Source organism: Puma concolor, chromosome A1, assembly GCF_028749965.1.
Source record: "Puma concolor isolate L17-30 chromosome A1, mPumCon1.1.hap2, whole genome shotgun sequence".
In the NCBI taxonomy this organism is placed as follows: Eukaryota; Metazoa; Chordata; class Mammalia; order Carnivora; family Felidae; genus Puma; species Puma concolor.
In genome coordinates, this window is record NC_141667.1 from 78,416,127 (window position 1) to 78,431,938 (window position 15,812).

General features: G+C 35.6%; 1 protein-coding gene across 1 annotated transcript in view; it reads left to right on the plus strand.

Moving 5' to 3' along the window:
* The window catches only part of ST8SIA4 (ST8 alpha-N-acetyl-neuraminide alpha-2,8-sialyltransferase 4), a 100,993-nt gene that overhangs the window by 29,395 nt on the left and 55,786 nt on the right, over positions 1 to 15,812 (plus strand). The window lies entirely within an intron of this gene.

Sequence of the window (15,812 nt, forward strand, 5' to 3'; positions counted from 1 at the left end):
GGTTTAGGATTAATGTATTTGTAGTATATTCATGATGTGAAAATTATATCTGTGACATAGGTACACAGAAGATGTAAATATTTGCAGTTAAATGGTCATTGTTGCTAAGCAGTACATTTTCTCCATTGAAGTATAATTGAAATAATAGTCATTCAAGAGTTCAGAAACCTGGATCCTCCTGCTGGCATCGGCATTAAATATAGCTGTGTGACTTTGAACAAGTAATGTAAATTACTTTGGGTTTTAGGTTTCCAATATACCAAATGAGTCAGTTGAACTAGATGGTCTCATAAATTTCTTTCTGGCTCTGACACTCTATGACTTTATTTTCTTATGATTCAATAGACACCTTTGGAATAGGTTCTGTCAACTTTCACTGTTGTTTCAATTTTTTTTTTCCTTCTGGTTGCCATGTTTTATGAATAAATTTGCTTCTCATCAGTCAATTTGTGGAAATAACATTGTCCACTTAATATTTCATCCTGTAATCTGGCTTTTGTTTCCTTTGGTCCAGGAGTGTTGCCTTTCTTCCTGATGTAGTCAAGCAAATGTTAGACTCAAAATTAAGAGAAGAGTATCACTTCTTAGGCAAAGAAAAACAAAACTATTTTTTAATGATTCATACAGGTTTTGGTAAATATGATAAGGTCAAGGCCTTGGGAAGTCATGGTACACAGAAAATAAATAAAGAAGAACTAGTAAATACAAGTATCATCAAAAGGGAGAGAAGTTGTTTTACATCAACATCATTTAGTATAGTTTTGGGGAAAGGACCCTGACATTTTTCTAAGAGATCAGACCTCCCACTTCCCATATCTACTTACTGGCATCCACCAAAATTCTGGGAACTACAGAATGTAGTCTTTTCAGTATGTTGTTTGACTTAGGCCATTACTGGAAATATTTTTTTCTTAGAATATTGGCAGTCAGTATGGTACCAAATGTTAACAGTGACTATCTTTTAGAGGGAAACTTAAAAGTGTTTTACGTTTGAGTTAGCTTAACTTCTGTTTTTGGTAGTGATAGTGTGTGTGTGTGTGTGTGTGTGTGTGTGTGTGTGTGTGTGTGTGTATGCATTTCCCCATGCAGTGAATGCAAATACTGTTTTAAAATTGGGAACAAAACCAATTTTACTTTTAAAAAGAAGGTTAAAGTGGGTGATGGACATTGAGGAGGGCACTTGTTGGGATGAGCACTGGGTGTTGTATGGAAACCAATTTGACAATAAATTATATTTTAAAAAAGTGGTTAAAAATCTGGAGATAGATGAGAAAGATGATATCCTGGCAATCTGAAGAGTTGGGCTCAGTTGTAATAGTACCTGAGTGATTTTGAGCATAAAAAAAAAGGCTAGAGGGGCGCCTGGGTGGCTCAGTGGGTCGAGCGTCCGACTTCAGCTCAGGTCATGATCTCTCAGTCTGTGAGTTGGAGCCCTGCATCGGTCTCTGTGCTGGCAGCTTAGAGCCTGGAGCCTGCTTCAGATTCTGTGTCTCCCTCTCTCTCTGCCCCTCTCCCGCTCATGCTCTGTCTCTCTCTTTGTCAAAAATAAATAATAATAAACATTAAAAAAATTTTTTTTAATGTTTATTTATTTTTGAGAGAGACAGAGACAGGATGTGAGTGGGTTAGGGGCAGAGAGAGAGGGAGACACAGAATCTGAAGCAGGCTCCAGGCTCCGAGCTGTCAGCACAGAGCCCCACGCGGGGCTCGAACTCATGAGCTGTGAGATCATGACCTGAGCTGAAGTAGGACGCTCGACCCCATGAGCCATCCAGGTGCCCCTAAATATTAATAAACATTAAAAAAAAAATAAAATAAATAAAATAAGGCTAGAGTTAGGGCTAGGGTAACTTATAGAGTTTTGTAGCCTATAGTTTTGTGTATTTTCTCATTAGTGACAAGCATTGTGTGTGTGTGTGTGTGTGTGTGTGTGTGTGTGTGTGTGCGCGCGCGCGCGCGCGCGCGCGTGTGTGAGGGGCGGGGGGAGACGGTGGGGGGGCGGGGGACAATGTGTTTTGGGTAACCAAATCATTTGAAACTTTGGTATTGTGCACTAAATTTTAGGTTTGTAGTTTTGTTGTTTTGTTTTATTTACTTCAGTTTCATTTTGGGCCAACTTATTTATTTATTTGAAGTATAGTAGACACATAATGTTAGATTACTTTCAGGTGTTCAACATAGTGATTCAACAAGTTTATACATTATGCCATGCTCACAAGTGTAGCTACCGTTTGTTGAATTTGTAGTGTTTTATATTCAAAGTTGGGTTTAAATCCCAGATCTGAAGCTATGTAAACTGAAGCTTTCTCCCCCCTCTTTTTTAAAACATGATTATAGATAACTCAATAGTGAATGTTCTTTAAGATTTGAACAACTTATATATAGCATCTGGCAAAAGGTTATAACTAGTAGTTGTTATTATATTTAATGAATTGTGCAGATGATCAGACTGAAGAAATTGGTCTTGAGTCAAAAGCATGGTGATCTCATAAATAATTGAGAATGACTTTTCTACTGTGATCCATAACTTGTTCAGGAAAGAAGTTCAAAATTAGAGTCCCATAATTTTTTGAGTAATGGTATAATCTTTTGCATAAATATATGGCTCTTAATTGTCATTATTTCAAAAAATAGAAACATGTATTTAAAGTTTAAAAGTAAAAGCAGTCATTCTATGAATTTGTTGTCACATAATTTCAACAAGTATTATTTCATTCAACAAATAATTATTGAAGCAGCCACTATATGCCAAATCCTGAGAGACTGCAGTAGATGTTAGGGAAATAAAGATAAATTACATGGTCTAATCTGTTTGGAGTTTGCAGTCCAATGGAAAAGATAGACATGGAGAGGAATAAAAAAATAGTAAAGTAGCAATGGTAATAGAGCTAGGAACAAAGTATTGCTGCCAGTGAGACAGAAGGAATTAATTATAAAAATGAATGAAACTAAGTTTTAAGACAGTTCTATTTGGAACAGGAAAAATAATTTCCTTTCCAAGAATATTGTATTTTTATGGTTATTATTGTCCTTAATCTTTGTTTTCATCATCTTATCAACGTATCGTGTGAATGTGCTTTTCATGCTTTTTATGATCAAGATCACTGATAATCATCCTTAATTTTTTAACATGTATATATGTATGCCTTGCCCTTCACTTTAATTTTTCAAATGCCCCAAGCATGATTTTCTATATGTATCTTAAGAAAACTATTGGGGCGCCTGGGTGACTCAGTCGGTTGGGCGTCCGACTTCAGCCCAGGTCATGATCTCATGGTTCGTTGGTTCAAGCCCTGCGTCAGACTCTGTGCTGACAGCTCAGAGCCTGGAGCCTGCTTTGAATTCTGTGTCTCCCTCTCTCTCTGCCCCTTCCCTCCTCATGGCCTGCCTTTCTCTGTCTCTCAAAAATAAATAAACATTTGGGTGCCTGGGTGGCTCAGTCGGTTGGGCGACCAACTTCGGCTCATGTCATGATCTCGCAGTTTGTGAGTTTGAGCCCTGCATCGGGCTCGGTGCTGACAGCTCAGAGCCTGGAGCCTACTTCGGATTCTGTGTCTCCCCCTTCTCTCTAACCCTCCCCTGCTCATGCTCTGTGTCTTTCTGTCTCTCAATAATAAATAAACATTAAAAACATTTTTAAGGGGCGCCTGGGTGGCGCAGTCGGTTAAGCGTCCGACTTCAGCCAGGTCACGATCTCGTGGTCCGTGAGTTCGAGCCCCACATCAGGCTCTGGGCTGATGGCTCAGAGCCTGGAGTCTGTTTCACATTCTGTGTCTCCCTCTCTCTCTGCCCCTCCCCCGTTCATGCTCTGTCTCTCTCTGTCCCAAAAATAAATAAACGTTGAAAAAAAAAAAAAATTTAAAAACATTTTTAAAATAAATAAATAAATAAATATTGAAAAAATTAAAAAAAGAAAACTACTAATATTTGGAATACTTAATTTGGTGCCTTTTATATTTACAATATTTTTGATCTATTCTTTAGTTACCTGATAAGGATATTTCTAAGTCTTTGTCAATTTTAATGCATAATAGGCCTTTAAGCTTATCTCAATATTTTATGTGGTGTTCAATAAAAAAAACAGAACACTATCCGGGTAAGAGAGAAGTGGGAGTTTCATTTTTACAAACCACCAACTGAAACTTGTTATATTTTAATAAAATAAAGGGGATGGGGTCCTAACAATTGGAAGAATGCTAAACACTGGTAGTGTCTTGTTTCCACTTACCATCCCTATGTACTAATTCTTCTTACGGGTAAATTCAGACTTATGGGTATTTTAAAACATCAGAGTGAAAAAATTTTATCTGTCTTTAGAGCTTCTCCTGTCTCCCTAACTTGTTTTGAATGAATTGCTCTGCTTGCTGAAAACACTAGTTACCTAAACTAGATACATCAGTGGAACAGGTCACATTTCTTGTTTCGGTTTAAATAATTCCAACTTAAAAGGATGATTTTTTTCCAATATCGGTCTATTTTAGTTAGCACAGTTTCTGACAGTTAAACATTTTAACACTTTCAGTTAAAACAAAGCTGCCAGCTTAACACATATTTATTGGTACCGCACCCTTTGTTTTCCTGAGCTCACCTCTCTAAACACATTTTATCAAATGTCTAATGGGACATCTGTAACATGTTTAACAGAACTAACATGTTAAAAATAAAAATTGAGGGGCGCCTGGGTAGCGCAGTCGTTAAGCGTCCGACTTCAGCCAGGTCACGATCTCGCGGTCCGTGAGTTCGAGCCCCGCGTCGGGCTCTGGGCTGATGGCTCAGAGCCTGGAGCCTGTTTCTGATTCTGTGTCTCCCTCTCTCTCTGCCCCTCCCCCGTTCATGCTCTGTCTCTCTCTGTCCCAAAAATAAATAAAAACGTTGAAAAAAAAATTAAAAAAAAAAAAATAAAAATTGAAGCAACTGTACAGGTATCAGAAGATTTGGTGCAGAGCTCACAAGACACCCTGAGGGCCCAATCCAGGTAGTAGATTTGTTTTCTTTGGCATGTACCATCAGAAGCCCAGAAGAGCCTGTCCCCTTTAAATGAGGAAATATATTCAAGCAAAACTGCCCATTTTCCAAAGTTACGTTAACCTCTGACCCATTTCTGCATGTTTTCAGGACATGGTTTAGAGCGTCAGCAGTGCTATTAGAAGACTGAGATATCAAATAGCTGTACACAGGTTCTCAGTTCACATACACAAGATACACAGAGGAACTCTCATTATTATTATGGTTAGCTCTACTAATTTCATTAAAGATATCAACACTATATAAGCAAGTAAATATGATAACTTTTCAAATGTGGTTGAATAAAGTACTAGTAAATATTTTAGAACAGTAGAGGGGCAGTGATTTGTTCTGCCAAAGAAATACTGTAAAGCATTGCAATGGATATTAACCTTTGACTTGTAAGAACAAACACAACTTTTTTGGATTAGAGGCTAGAGTGTATTGGAGAGGGAGGTCATTTCAGGAGGAGACCTCATCATAAATAAAGGGACATAGACAGAAAAGATATATATGGAGTAGTCTGAAGCCTTATCTCAGATTTAAGATAAGCAATGGGCTTATAGAAATAAAATTCTGAAAAGTAAGGGTAGGGACAATGTATGAAAGCCCTGGACTGGTATCAGCGAATAATTTTTGGTTAGGATAAAAATGTGATCAAAGGTGCATTTCAGAAAGATGATAACATCCTTGAAACAGAATAATAAAGTTGGAGTCTTTGTGTTAAAAAACTGGAGAGCAATGTTTTTCAATTCTGTTTAATAAAGATGCAAAGTAAGAAATACAACTTACATCATGATATACTCCTACTACTGCTTCCATGGCTGTTACTACATAGGTCACACACACACACACACACACACACACACACACACACAAACCTTCAACAAATTTTCATAAAATTATGTGCAAGAAACACTGTCATTTTCTAATATTTTCATTCTCTTCTTTCACATTCTTTAAAAATGATGATCAGTGACCCCAAATATAATTCATGATCCACCACTGCGTCTAGCTAGTAGTTTAAAAAATAATTAATTAACAAATTATTGCAACAAAAGTCCAAAGAAACATGGTGGTGACTAAGCTGAGAAAATATCAATAGGAATAGAGAAGAAAGAATATATTAAAGAGAGATTTTCTTTTTTTTATGTTTATTTTTGAGAGAGAGAGAGAGAGAGAATGCGAGTGGGGGAGGAACAGTCAAACACTTAACTGACTGAGCCACCCATGTACCCCTATTCAGGAGAGATTTTCTGAGAGGAACTTTCTGAATCAGTTTTGGAGGATGAAAGAAATATGGAGATCAAGGCCTTTCTGCCAAGTCAAAATGTGATTTTCTACTAAAACAGACTATAAGGAAGTTCTACTTAGAATAAATATGATTTAATGAATGTGAAGTTGCCTTGGCCTACTTTGTTATATCAGAAAATAAAACATTCATTTTTATTCACTCATAATATGACAATTTTTCTGAATACTTGATTGGTACCAGAATGCCTAAATCCTCTGAGCATACTACCAACTGTCTTTCCAGGGCCTAGTGTGGAATAAATCATATATACTAAGTTAGAAATTATTTTTCAACCCTTGGTTGTACTTTGAAAAAAATGAAAAAATATATTTATAATTTATAATGACAAATCAAATTTTTTTTCTTTTCTTAAACAAGAAAATTAAATGTCAAAGCTATGTTGTTGTGACAAGTTTGATAGTATAATCACTAAAAGTTAGCAAACTCAGATGTGTTTCCCACAGCCTCTGTAATGACCATAGTGTACATTGTTTATTAACACCGTGAATTACAATGAGAAGAAGTTAACAGTTTTTCTGCCTTGGTTTTCTGGTTTGGGTGATTAAAATATCAACTATAATATTTCGTGAATCCCGTTTCCTTCTTTACATTTCATGCATTTCATACATTTCATGCTTAATCAGTTCTTCCGTCTTTAAAACAGTAGTACCTGCTTAGCAACCATTGATCAATAGGGTGGTCCAGTCCCCTGATTATGACAAGAGTACCTGAAAATATATTCTAAGAATTCTTGCTTGGTTTCCCACTCCCATGTCTTAAACATTCCCCAGTCATGAATTTTTACCCAAGATAATGAACAGGGAATTTCTCAACAATGGCCAGCATTTTCTCTTTACACCGTCTTCAGAAAAATAAAAATGATGTTTTTTAATTACAAAGGAAGCATTTTGACGGTATGCTTAGGATTCATTCTATATGCAATTCCAAGAAGTAACATTTACAGTAATTCAAATAAATATGAATCTTGCTACCCTATATACATTACATACTTACTTTTGTGAAAAAACAATCACATGCAAATTCTTAATTGTGATAAAAGCTGACATTAATAAATCATTTTTAAATTCCTTTAAAATCTGTGTCCTATAATGACAGGTTTTTAACAATGCTCAGGAGGTTTATGAACTTTTATAAATATATTGTCAGGCCCCAGATAGAGGACAGCAGTTAAAATTCTTTCCTTCTAAATTGCTTATTGCACATTACTGTGCATTGACAACCAGAGGCTGTGAGAGTTTATTTTTTAATTGAGAAATATATATTTGTAAGTCATTGCCCTTCTGATGCCTTACTTTCCCCTTTTAATTCTCCTATAGTTCCTTTTATCACTCCTCCAGTTTTTTCCTCTTTTCTTGAAAAATAGGTGATGATTTGTAAGTATTCATACTACTCAAAGTTAAGCAGGCTCCAAGAAGAATGATCAATGTCAGAGATTGATTAAAAATGTGGAATCAGAGTGAAAAGCTTTGACTGTCACCACCCTTCCTGATTTCCCAGACTCTTATCTATTCATATGCTAGATTTCATGGTGAGAGTCTAGGCAGAGGCCCATTGAGTCAAAATACCTGTGTAAGCTGAAGTCTTCGAGTGAGTCTATACTTTTTAGGCCTTATTTTTATTTTTATTTTTTTTCCACTGGAATAGGCCTTATTTTTAAACCAATGCTTTATATAAGAGGAGATATTTGTATTTTATATTACATTTAAATTTGTTAACGTTACTAATAGCCTTCTAGTATTCTCTATATTGTTGTGAGATCTTTTCAGTATCCTTTCATTACTTTAAAATCCAGGAGATTTTTCCTTCCAACAATACCTCTTGTTCATATTAGTTTTTCATAATGAGAACACTTTTTTATGAGAAAGAAGTCCCCAGAAGAGAAAGAAACTGAACATCTAAACAGTTCAGTGTATTTCTTTCAAAATTAAACTCATTGAGTAGACTGTACATCTCATTCTCTCCTGAGACAATTTCCTTATTTTACAGAAGAGAATGTAGTCCACTAATGTTAACATAGAGTCTCAACTTGAATTTTAGTCTTGTGCTTTTAAATGGCACCACCAGGGGTGCCTGGGTGGCTCAGTCAGTTGAATGTCTGACCCTTGATTTCGGGTCAGGTCATGATCTCATGGGTTTGTGGGTTTGAACCCCGTGCTATGAGTGCAGAGTTTGCTTGGGATTCTCATTCTCACCCTCTCTCTCTGTTACTCCCTCAAAATAAATAAACTTTAAAAATAAATAAATAAATAAATAAATAAATAAGTAAATAAATAGTCACCACCAGCCTGATGCCTTCTTTTCTTCCTTCCTTTTATTCCTTCCTTCCTTCCTCCCTCCCTTTCCTTCCTTAGTCTCTGTATATATACTTTTTTAAAGCTTACTTACTTATTTTTTCAAGAGAGAGAGAGTGAGAGAGAGCAAGAGCAACCGAAGGGTAGAGAGAGAGAATCCTGAGCAGGCTCTGCACAGTCAATGCAGAGCTCCATGAGGGGCTGGAACCCACGAATCGTGAGATCATGATCTGGGCCAAAGTTGGATGCCTAACTCACTGAGCCACCCGGATGCCCTTCTACTTTTAAATGCCTTTCACCTTTCTTCCATAATCTGCATATTTTTCCCCCTTCACATTCCTTTTCATGTTTACTTGCTTTGATTGTTTTTCAGAGGAACACAGCTGTTTATATATCCCTGCCAAGGAGTAATCTCCACATGCCTGGGTAGTTATCTTCTCCCATCCAAGACCCCATCTTTGGTGAGGAGTGTTTACAGAAGAGTGAGGAAGGATGTAACTTTCTCACTTCCTTTAGCCAACCAGACCTTCAGATCAGATGTGTGAATCAGTGAAGTTACTGGGATGATCAAAGATAAAGCTCTATCACATTCAGGTGCAACTGAATTTCTGACAAAGATATCTAAATTCGTTTGTCTAGTTCTTCCTTTTCATACACAGGACTTAATTGATGCACAATGTTTCAGAGCTTAAAACCTGCCTTACTCTTTACAAGCTTTGTAAATTTATACAACTTACAATGACTCAGTTACTTCATCAATGGAGAAAAATAATGATAGTGCCTGTCTTATGAAATTATTATGAGGAAAACAGCAAAAAAAGGCAAATAGAACAATTTCTAGCACACAAACAATGCTAAATAAAACTTAGCTATTAATCTTCTTGCTGTAGTAATAAAAGACCTTCCCTACTTTATTTAAGAATTGTGTCAAAGTCCTAATTGTAGAACTTTATTCTAGTTTTTCCTGCATATATGTGTCCTATTCTCTTAAGTACATTTAGCCATGTTTATGAGCTTGAATAGTTTTCATATTGCCTATGAAATTAGATTTGTTTTGTCTAATATTCAAGTCATTTTTAATCAACCACTGAGTCAACCATTTAAATCCTAATTAGTTTCTTTTTGGAGGGGCGAGGGGGAAGAGTGGCTCGACTCCAGCCAAAATGGTTTATCACATGTGCTATCAGTCAATCTTTTTTCCCCACACTGTTGTTCAGTAAGTTTTTTCTATCTACATGCTCTTTAATTTGCCTGCATGCATTCCTTTTATCTCTCATAATAGGTTGCCAAAGGAAAGGGCATATAAAAAAATGATTACCATAAGCTAATATTTATTACCAATTCTAAGCAAACAATTCTAAGACGAAATTCAGATATTTTGTTTCAATTTTCTCATAGCATTTTAATCGGTGTTAATAGCATCATTTATAGAAAAAGTTGGATCTCAGGGAGTTTGAGTAACTTGCCCAAGGCCATGCAGGTTGGGATGTGAACACCAATGCCCACATAACTACTCTTAAAAAGATGGCTGAGGGGGTCGCCTGGGTGGCTCATTCAGTTAAGTGTCCAATTTTGGCTCAGGTCATAATCTCACGACTTGTGAGTTGAAGCCCCTCGTTGGGCTCTATGCTGACAGCTCAGGGCCTGGAGCCTGCTTTGGATTCTGTGTCTCCCTCTCTCTCTGCCCCTCCCCAGCTTCTCTCTCTCTCTCCCTCTCTGTCTCTGTCTCTGTCTCTGTCTCTGTCTCTGTCTCTTTCTGTGTGTCTCTCTCAGAAATAAATAAACATTTAAAAAAAAGATGATTGAGGGCAGAAACTAAGCCAAATACTTTTTATTCATAAAGTTTAAGCCAAAATTGCATACATACTGGATGCATATTTAATATATTATTTGATTTAAGCACAATATATCCATTCATTAACATTCCTTCCATACCCTTCAGTCCCCAAAAAACTAAGTTATTAAATCGTATCTATGCAGTTGAAGCAACTTTGCCTAATGACTCCATTTTGGATTTGGCAGAAGTGTGGGAATAATATAGCCTAACGTAATTCTCGGTATCAATTTTTTTGAAATGTTATTTATTTTTGAGAGAGAGAGAGAGAGAAAGAGACAAAGTGCGAGCTGGGAGGGGCACAGAGAGAGGGAGACACAGAATCTGAAGCAGGCTCCAGGCTCCAAGCTGTCAGCACAGAGTCTGATGCGGGGCTTGAACCCACGAATTGTGAGATCATGACCTGAGCTGAAGTCAGGCAATTGAACAATCGAGCCACCCAGGTGCTCTCATTTTTGTATTTTAGAATGAGTTTGATTTTTTTTTTTAATTCTGTGATTTCCCTGGAAATAATATGGCACTGTTTTTCCCACTCTTGCCAGTAATGTAAACAAATCTGGGTTTGTGAAAAAGTTTCCTCTTCTGGTTTGTCACTTAGTTATTTTCACGACATAAGTGTCATTTGTTTTTATTTCTGTCAAACTGAGGATTCCATTAATTGTTATGTGATCAAGCATAAAATGTGATATGTGTACGTGTGATTGTGTATTTCTGTGTGCATCCATCACACTGAAACGCAAATCTTCAACATGATGTTTCATCTCTATTTCTTACACTTTGTTTACTACATAATGGTATGCAACATATAAATTAACTGTTAATCCTATGATTCAAATTTCAAAATGTCATATCAGTTCGATACTTAATTATTTTATCGACATTCTGAAAATCCTCTCCTTCAAGAGATGTGAAATATAAATATTATTCTTATGGTTGAGATACTTAAAACGCTTTGTTTTTAAGCGTTTTGTTTTGGCTGAATGGACTTGTATAATATGCTTAAGTCCTGGAAGTCTGCACTTTCTCCTATAGAAAGGTTGGGATGAAGGATGAATATATTGACATTTTCTCTGATTCTGAAAGAAATCACATGTATAAATAGTGTCAATTAAAACCGCTATCCTGAATCATTCTAAGACAGTTGTGCTTTTCTTTTATATGCACTATGTCCTTGGACATGTTTCTTAACCATTTTGTCCTTAGTTTCTCATCTCTGAAGTAGAGCTAATATTATTCCTTACCATAAAATATTGCAAAAATTATTGGCTTTAGGTCTTTTCAGGGCTTACTAGAGTCACTCAACAAAGTCAGCAAGATTAACTGATAGGTTGCATGTTTTAGCTTCCTCTAGCCATTTGGAGAGGTTAACCACAAAACCTAAAAAAAAAAAAAAGAAAAGAAAAGAAAGAAAGAAATAGGTATCAGAGATTCTTTGTTCTCTTGGCTCTTCAACTCAAAAGCAGGATGGGAGCGGATATGAACCATAAGCTTCCTTTGAGGGCAGAAAAGAGAAGAGGTTATCTCACATTTCATAGTCTGTTGACAAACATGGTTCCCTTGGTAATGATAGTTTGGGTTGAGATATTTCAGTGTTGATACCTAGAAACACACACAATGGGACTGGCCAAGAGAGCAAAAAAGATGTTAATCATGTGTTTGGAACTTGTTTGAACATTAAATGGCAAAAAAGGATACAATTTGGTCTATAATCCACTCATTGTTGTTTTCTGCTCATTAATCTATGTTATTCATTTAAAGAAGTGATTAGCAACCTCCTGTATCACAGCACACACTGTTTTACTTTAGTATTGTGGATGACTAGTTCTATAGCTAGCATAAGTGTATAACACAACCCATGGGATGAATAAACGCACAGCTAAATGAATGAACCTTATCTTATGGGTATTACTAACAATAATGGTCAAGATTATTTTTTGGCCAGATTATAAAATTTGAAAATAGCACAAATAGTAATATAGCTGGGAAAAGAGTTCTGAGTATTTGAATATAGTATAGTATTTGAAAAATGAACTCTCAAGACAAATCTGCTGAGCTGTTGAAAGGGGGAACTTCTAGTTGCTTAGACTATTGAGCTATTACTTAAAGGACACGCAGAGAATATTGACAAATTAAAAGACATGTTCCTAGGGAATTCTGTGATCCTGAGGTGTTATACATGAAATAAGAGTTTTTTCCTTAAAAAATTAAATGAGTTAAAATTAAAATTAATTTAAAACATTTTCTATAGCATTGAAAGAAATGAAAGTATTGTCAGTTCTATATAAAAGGAATGTTGAGAGGCAATCACATCTGGTGTGAGGTCAAGAAGAAATTTCAGAGGTCTGGAGTACACATTCCTGCAGGTTTTTAATGATGGAAAATAAACACAAATAAATTTAAAACTGGGTAGCTTAGAGTATACAGGGAGTTTGGCCAACATACCTAATTCTGAATACCTGTTTTCATTTTTTTGATATGTCAAAAATAGTCAGGTAGTACACAAAATTTAATCTGGTTAAAGAAATAGAGTTTGAGTGTATTAATATTCTTATGTACTCAGTAGTTTTGACTCAGAAATCCTTCATTTAAAAATTGGCCACTGATCAGTTTTATGAGATTAAGAATTAAATGAAAAATAATGTGTTAATTCATAAATGCTTGCTACACATTCAGGATACTTTTGAGTATTATAATCCCTCAGAAGATTTTAGAAAAAAGAAAGATGAAGAATGTTTGATTGCAGATCTATTCATAATCTTGCTCAGTCAGCAGTATTGCTACTAGTAACACTATGCCGTTCACAACAAGTCTACTGAATTGCGGGAGTGCAACACAGCTGGTTGGTTATTTTGGGTTTTATAATGCTTGCCCCGATTATGTGGCATTCAGCTAATTATATGACTAAATATCTGACTCAACCACAGAGTAGTTAATTTACTGACCACATGTGGACACGATGTTAGTCTTTCCTTCCAGTGAAAAATCAGACATAGTCACTCCAAGGAAGATGAATATACTGGACTCCTAGAGCTAATGTAGATTATATTTTATGATGTGTCCTTCTGTTGTGCTATTTTCAGTGCTTCTATTTCCATCCCTCACAAGCCTGGTTACACTGTGCTTAGGTAATAAAACCTTTACAATAGAGTTCATGTGAATCAATTATTCTTTCATCTCCTCCTGCTTTTTTAGTGAACAGTACAATCAGTTAGTATTCCTTGCATCATATACATTGGCTGGTCTCCTAGATCAATCCTATTCTCAAAAAATATTCTTATTCTCTAAGTTTACTTTTGCTTCCTACTGGAAAGTACCTGTTTTTCAACACCCAACATCACTGATGAATGTATTAGTTCTTAAAAGACACATGGCCATACAGTTATGTTTAAGAAACATGCTGAGTCAATTCTAAAAGTCAATTCTAAAATCCTAAAAAAAAATGTTGGCCAACATGGGACTAGGAATATTTAATTTTTTTATATTTATGTATTTTTTTTTGAGAGAGAGAAAGAGCACAAGCAAGGGAGGGGCAGACAGAGAGGGAGAGAGATTCCAGAGCAGGCTCTGCACTGCCAGCACAGCCCAATGTGGGGCTCGATCCCATGAACTCTGAGATCATGACCTGAGCTGAAATCAAGAGTCAGGCGCTTAACCACCTGAGCCACCCAGATGCTCCAGTATGGGTGTTTTTAAATCTGTGATAAGAAAAAGTAATGTAAATCATAAAGTAATTAAGTGACATTTTTCCCCTGAAAAGATAATGCAGTAGAATGTTATTTTTGTTTTTTCTAACTGGGTTGGCTCTGTTAATTTTAACAATTATAGAAAAAATGAAGTAGAGATGTTGTTTTTCTACAGTAGAAATCCTCTGAAAAGAATAGCTGAGGAATTTGATGGGGAAGACATATTATGTTAACTGTAACATTAACAAGCATTGTCTATTTTTACCTGAGGAAGGCGAAGTATCTGTAATACTGACGTACAGAATGCATGTTCCCTGCAGTATTCAAATTCATCTTGCAATCAACTTGGTTAGAATTTTAACTATTTTTAAAGTTGGTATGAAACACAGTTTAGGACTTGAAAAATAGTCATGTCCTCAACCTACAGTGAGTTCCACAGTAAGATGTCCATTTTGGCTTCTGTTCACATGTAGCTATTCCTTTCATAATATTCTTCATAATATTATGATGGCATCCATAATATTCTTACTGTGATGGGAATGAATAATATCTAATCTCATATAGTGCATGGATCATGGCTAAAGACAAATAAATATGACACACTGTAGTGGGTATAATTAAATATATATAACTTGAAAAAAATATTTTCTAAACAATATGATGCATTATTTTTTATTTGTTTTCTCTGAGGAGCTCATCCTAAATAATACAGACTTTGCTGAATTGTGTGAGTTGTTCCTTATGGTAGCTAAATGTTGTCAGAGATCTAGCAAGTAATAAGATATATTAATTAAGAGAGATAAGGAAAGGAAGGATATACAAGCCAGTATTTTTAATAGTGGAGCAAACACTTCACCCTTTAATTAAATGTGACTTGTTTGAGAATTAAATTAAAGTGGCAAAGATCACAAGGAAGGGAAATGTGAGAAATTTTCATAATGCAGTATAACCCACAAAAATACAGAAAGAGGAAATCAGTTTATTTCCCCTTTTCTTTAAAGACTGATATTAGGGAAGAAAACTAAAAGAAGAAATTGCGTGTATGTACTGTGTGTTTTCTTGAAGGGGTAGATTGAATAGATTCAAATGATTTTTTTTATAAATTATCAAACTATTACTTGTTAAATATCTAACTTTTCACGTACAAATTAACGTTTTTTAGAAAATGAAAAACATTTTAAAACTATTTTTAAGTCAGGTATCCAAACACCTATGTGATAGGATCAAAGAAGCATCAAAATTTGATTGAAGACAAAATTCAAGGTGCTTTTCAAAGCTTTCTTGCGATGTAAGAATAAAATCAGGTGCAGGCACTTTGTGAGACCCTGGAGCTTCAGTGGGGAGAATAGGACATGGAATTCTGTCCCTCCTCCACAAAGCATACGCGGCCTGATAGCAGGAAAAAAATGTGCATTTTGATGATGTGCTCAAAAGGAACAGAAAGATATTTGATAATAAGGGATTTTCTGAATTGTTTAATATCTCAAAAAGGCATATTAAATGTGATAATTCCACTTTTCTTACACTTCTTTCCCATTTAGGGCTGTAGAGGGCAATTAAGAATATGGTTGTGGAAAATACTATAGCAAATTGTACTTTTACTGGACCTCAGGATACAGAAAAGCCACCTTCACTTAATTATGTTTATAAAGTTATTAAAATAACCTAAGTTTGACAAGTGGTGT